Source organism: Aegilops tauschii, unplaced genomic scaffold (assembly GCF_002575655.3).
Source record: "Aegilops tauschii subsp. strangulata cultivar AL8/78 unplaced genomic scaffold, Aet v6.0 ptg000410l_obj, whole genome shotgun sequence".
NCBI classification, from domain to species: Eukaryota; Viridiplantae; Streptophyta; class Magnoliopsida; order Poales; family Poaceae; genus Aegilops; species Aegilops tauschii.
In genome coordinates, this window is record NW_027332656.1 from 1 (window position 1) to 6,042 (window position 6,042).

General features: G+C 32.0%; 1 non-coding gene across 1 annotated transcript; it reads right to left on the reverse strand.

Annotated features, from left to right (window-relative positions):
• Nucleotides 1–4,654: 4,654 nt before the first annotated feature.
• TRNAL-UAG (transfer RNA leucine (anticodon UAG)) lies at nt 4,655–4,734 on the reverse strand. The gene has a single exon. It is a non-coding gene; the product is annotated as a tRNA-Leu (tRNA).
• Nucleotides 4,735–6,042: the final 1,308 nt, after the last annotated feature.

A 6,042-nucleotide genomic window follows, 5' to 3' on the forward strand; every position in this document is an offset into this window, starting at 1 on the left:
AAAAATTTTATACTATTAATTTCTTTTTATCCATAATGGATTTACCTGGACCAATACATGAGATTCTTATGCTATTTGGGGGATTTGTTCTTCTACTAGGGGGTCTAGGAGTAGTATTACTTACCAACCCCATTTATTCTGCCTTTTCGCTGGGATTAGTTCTTGTTTGTATATCCTTATTCTATTTTTTATTAAATTCCTACTTTGTAGCTGTCGCACAACTTCTTATTTATGTGGGAGCCATAAATGTCTTGATCATATTCGCTGTAATGTTCGTAAATGGCTCAGAATGGTCTAAAGATAAGAATTATTGGACTATTGGAGATGGGTTCACTTCACTCGTTTGTATAACTATTGTTTTTTCGCTAATGACTACTATCCCAGATACGTCGTGGTATGGAATTCTTTGGACTACAAGATCAAACCAAATAGTAGAACAGGGTCTCATAAATAATGTTCAACAAATTGGAATTCATTTAGCAACCGATTTTTATCTTCCGTTTGAACTCATTTCCATAATTCTTCTAGTTTCTTTAATAGGTGCAATTACTATGGCTCGGCAATAAGAAAACTTAGAAAAAGTACAAATTATAAGAATTGCAAATCTAAAATAAATAACTAAAGAATCACAATTTTGATTTAGTAAAATCCATCTACTGCCAACAAATACCTCCTTTATTTTCTCTTTTGTTGTGTAATTGTTCTATTGTAATTAATTGAATCGGTTCAATTCTTGCCCTCATATTGAAATGAATCGAGATTGATAAGGAGTTAGTTAATGATGTTTGAGCATGTACTTTTTTTGAGTGTCTATTTATTTTCGATTGGTATCTATGGATTGATCACAAGCCGAAACATGGTTAGAGCTCTAATATGTCTTGAACTTATACTGAATTCAATTAATCTAAATCTCGTAACATTTTCTGATCTATTTGATAGTCGCCAATTAAAAGGAGATATTTTCGCAATTTTTGTTATAGCCCTTGCGGCTGCTGAAGCCGCTATTGGACTATCCATTCTTTCTTCCATCCATCGTAATAGGAAATCCACTCGTATCAATCAATCTAATTTATTGAATAATTAGAATTTTGAATAATTAGACATAGAATCCTCTAAACAAAGGCGCACATATTAAAATAAATAGAAATCAATACTATTTTCTTAGTATTATTTGAGAATATCCATTTTTTTTAGTAGATTATTGCTTTTTTTAGTAGATTATTGCATAGTATTCTTTTTCACTTAAATGAATTTTTGTATTTGTAATTCATTGATATTGCAATTTGAATATTGCAATAATTTATATTGAAAAGACGATAGCCAATTTATTGGCTAATTCGAATTCGTCTGTACAATTCGTAAAATTCTTTCTTATTTCTTATTGTTGAAATCCAAAATTAAAGTCTCTTGGCTCTCTTCACGCTTTCTCACAAACAGATTAAAAAATAGATTTTTATTTTTGAAGTTTGGATAAACCATTGCTTCGTCTGGTGTCTACAATACATATGACTCATTATAGTACTAATTTCATTTTTACCAGATCGAAAAATTTTATGTTGAAAAGAAAAATTTATAGATCCAATGTCACATTCCGTAAAAATTTACGATACATGTATAGGATGCACTCAATGTGTACGAGCTTGTCCAACAGATGTATTAGAAATGATACCCTGGGATGGATGTAAAGCCAAGCAAATTGCTTCCGCGCCGAGAACCGAAGATTGTGTGGGTTGTAAGAGATGTGAATCTGCCTGCCCGACAGATTTTTTAAGTGTCCGCGTTTATTTAGGGCCTGAAACAACACGTAGCATGGCTCTATCTTATTGATACGTTACAAAAAACTTCACTCGAATCGTCTGATTCCTCTTTACCGAAGAAGCCTGTGCTCGAAATAATCGAGCACGGGCTTTTCTGGTCAAAACGTATCTTGTCTTTATCACTTTATCATGAGTTATTTTCCTTGGTTAACAATACTTGTTGTTTTGCCGATATTTGCAGGTTCATTAATTTTCTTTTTACCTCATAAGGGAAACAAAGTCGTTAGGTGGTATACTATATCTATTTGTTTATTAGAATTCCTTCTAATGACTTATGCGTTCTGTTATCATTTCCAACTGGAGGATCCCTTAATCCAATTAAAGGAGGATTATAAATGGATAGATGTCTTCGATTTCCACTGGAGATTGGGAATCGATGGACTTTCATTAGGATCTATTTTATTGACAGGATTTATCACTACTTTAGCTACTTTAGCAGCTTGGCCAATTACACGGAATTCGCGATTATTCTATTTCCTGATGCTCGCAATGTATAGTGGTCAAATAGGATTATTTTCTTCGCGAGACCTTTTACTTTTTTTTATCATGTGGGAGTTAGAATTAATTCCTGTTTACTTACTTTTATCCATGTGGGGGGGGAAGAGGCGTCTATATTCAGCTACAAAGTTTATTTTGTATACTGCAGGCGGTTCCATTTTTTCTTAATCGGAGTTCTGGGTATGGGCTTATATGGTTCCAACGAACCAGGATTAGATTTGGAAAGATTAATTAATCAATCATACCCTGCAACCTTGGAAATACTTTTATATTTTGGCTTCCTTATTGCTTATGCTGTCAAATTGCCGATTATACCCCTACATACGTGGTTACCAGATACCCATGGGGAAGCACATTATAGTACATGTATGCTTTTAGCGGGAATATTATTAAAGATGGGAGCATATGGATTGATTCGGATCAACATGGAATTGTTACCTCATGCTCATTATCTATTTTCGCCCTGGTTAGTAATAATAGGAGCGATCCAAATAATCTATGCAGCTTCAACTTCTCTTGGTCAACGAAATTTCAAAAAAGAATAGCTTATTCCTCTGTATCTCACATGGGTTTCATAATTATAGGAATTGGTTCCATAACCAACATTGGACTCAATGGAGCTATTTTACAAATATTATCCCATGGATTTATTGGTGCTACACTTTTTTTCTTGGCAGGAACCGCTTCTGATAGAATGCGTCTTGTTTATCTCGAAGAACTGGGGGGAATATCCATCCCAATGCCTAAAATTTTTACCATGTTTAGTAGCTTTTCAATGGCTTCTCTTGCCTTACCAGGAATGAGTGGTTTTGTCGCAGAATTAGTAGTATTTTTTGGACTAATTACTAGTCCAAAATTTCTGTTAATGCCAAAAACACTAATTACTTTTGTAATGGCAATTGGAATGATATTAACTCCTATTTATTTATTATCTATGTTACGCCAGATGTTCTATGGATACAAGCTATTTAATGTTCCAAACGCAAAATTTTGTGGATTCTGGACCACGAGAACTCTTTATTTTAATCTGTATCTTTTTACCAGTAATAGGAATTGGTATTTATCCAGATTTTGTTCTCTCCCTATCCGTTGACAGGGTAGAGGCTCTCTTATCCAATTATTATCCTAAATAGGTTTGCTTTTTTTTACTCGTCTGCTCTATTAATGCAGAAATAAGTAAAAAAGTATAATTAGATCTATCTCGAATTTTTGAGAACCCTTTGAGAAGGCGTTCAAGGGGTTCTCAAATAAAACATAAAAGTAAAAACCTTCATTTCATGAAGGTTTTATTTTATGTAATCATTTAGGTGTTAATGTAAACGAACCATAACTATGTAAGCCTATTCCTAATAGATTTATACCAAAATAACAAATCCAAATTATAAGAAATCCTATCGAAGCTATAAGTGCAGAATTCGTACCCTTCCAATTTGTATTTGTTCTACTATGTAAATAAATTGCGAATATGGTCCAAGTAATAAATGCCCAAGTTTCCTTAGGATCCCAATTCCAATAGGATCCCCAGGCCTCATTAGCCCATACTGCTCCACAAAGAATACCTACGGTTAAAAGGGTAAATCCTAGGCTAATGACACGATAACTCCAAGAATCCAAACGCTCCGTTAATTGATATTTGTAATAATTTGGAAATGAAGGGACAGAGGTTCTTTTTAAAGCACTTCTTTTTGCATAAAAATATTTAATATCACTAAAGAAAAATGTTTTATTTAAAACATTTTTTTTCTTTTTAGAAAAGAAATGGAAATTATTTCGAAATCTAATGATTAGAATAGCGGCAGATAATAAGGATCCGCACAAAAGAGTTGCATAGCTTAATAACATCATACTGACATGCATCATTAACCACTGAGATTGTAGAGCAGGTACTAGTATCGTGGATTGATGCATTTCAGTTAAAAGACCCGATGTGGCAAAGCCTTGCGTTAAAATAGTACTTGGCGTAGTTATTGTGCTTAAATCATTTTTAGAGTTCTGTATTTTAGGAATGGTATGAAGAATATACAGGGCCCATGAAAGGAAGATCAATGACTCATATAAATTACTTAATGGAAAATGTCCCGAGGAAGCCCAACGAGAAACTAAGAATCCTGTTATAGAGAAAAAAGTAACTATCATTCCTTTTTCTGACGAATCACGTAATCCTCCAAGTTCACGAACTAATAAGGTTATAAAATGAATCGTAATCACAATTGAAATCGTTGAGAAAGAGATATGAGTTAGTATATGTTCTAAAGTTGCAAATAGCATAAGGGGAAGGTCCCATTACAAAATTGTAAATTTCGAATTGATTTCTAATCTATTGTATTCTTTTTCAAGAATGCCGCCACTCGGATTCGAACCGAGATGCTTGAGCACTGCTTCCTAAGAGCAGCGTGTCTACCAATTTCACCATGGCGGCTAACTTCAAATAATAGGTAACTTAAAAGAATAATAGCTATTATCTTGGGAATCGTCGATATTGGGAAAGTCCATAAAATTTAGGAACATTAGAGTTTTCATTAAAATAGACTTCGTTTGGTAGTATCGTTTCCATTTTTTTTTTACAATAAACTCTTGCTTTGCCCAATAGAAACACAAACACTGCTTGAAAGAGTTGGAATTTCTTTTTTCTAACTTGCAATTGTAGAACTAATTTTTTCTAATTAATTTCTCGTTTACATTTTGAAAATTCTTTCAATACAATGAAAAAAATCCAAAAGGGTTTCTATTTAATGATGAAATTAAAATGGATAAATGGAAAAGGCTTTTTGGATTTTTTAAAAATTTCTAGAATGAAAGTCTTTATGCTCTTATTAATAAGATTTACTAACCTTATGATTTTGGAGAAGATAGGTGGAAGTTGTAAGTCCTATTGTAAGAATACTCCACTTTTCATAATTTTCATAATAGAATATGAGGATTCTATTATGAAAATTATGAAAAGTTCATTGATAGGAAAAGAATACTTAGCACACAGTATACCAAACAAAACTTTTTTTTCTTGTATATATAAGATAAGAGGGGTTTTTTGTTCTAAGAATATTGTACCGAGTAATTCGACACATAAAAGTACATTCAAAGAAGAATCAAAATTATTAAATAATTGGAATTCTTTTTTGATAAGTCAATTCATATTATTCCAAAATCTTATTATTTGTTTGTTGCCCAGAAAAACCCTTTGGTTTTGGATGCTCATTACCGCTCGAAAATGATCTTGATTTTACTAAAGAATAAGATTGTACTATGGAAAAATAAGTCTTTTTCTTCCAAATATTTTTACGAATACGCTTTTTTGACATTGAAGTACGTTTTTTTGGAACTGCCATTCAAAAAGGAAATTACTTTTTTCTAGTTGTATGTGAAAGACATCTATTGCTGCAAATCAATCCTTCTTTCTTCTTTTTATTAGTATTTATACTTAGATACTGAAAGATACTTAAATTTTGAATTATTTTTTACTTCATTTTGTCTAATGCGGATAAGACAACAAGAATTTTTTAACATTTTTTCTTTATATATTTTATACTTGTTTTTTAATAATATAGAATATATAGAAAGGTTTCTCATTTAAATCTATTTATATCTATTTATATATCAAGTATACTCCATATATAGATATATGGTATGGAAGCCTATCCCCCATATAAGATAAGACGGGGGGATAAAAAGAAGGGAAAATGAAAATAGTTAATTAAGTTCAGAATGGTATTCCATAAAGGAAAGGAAT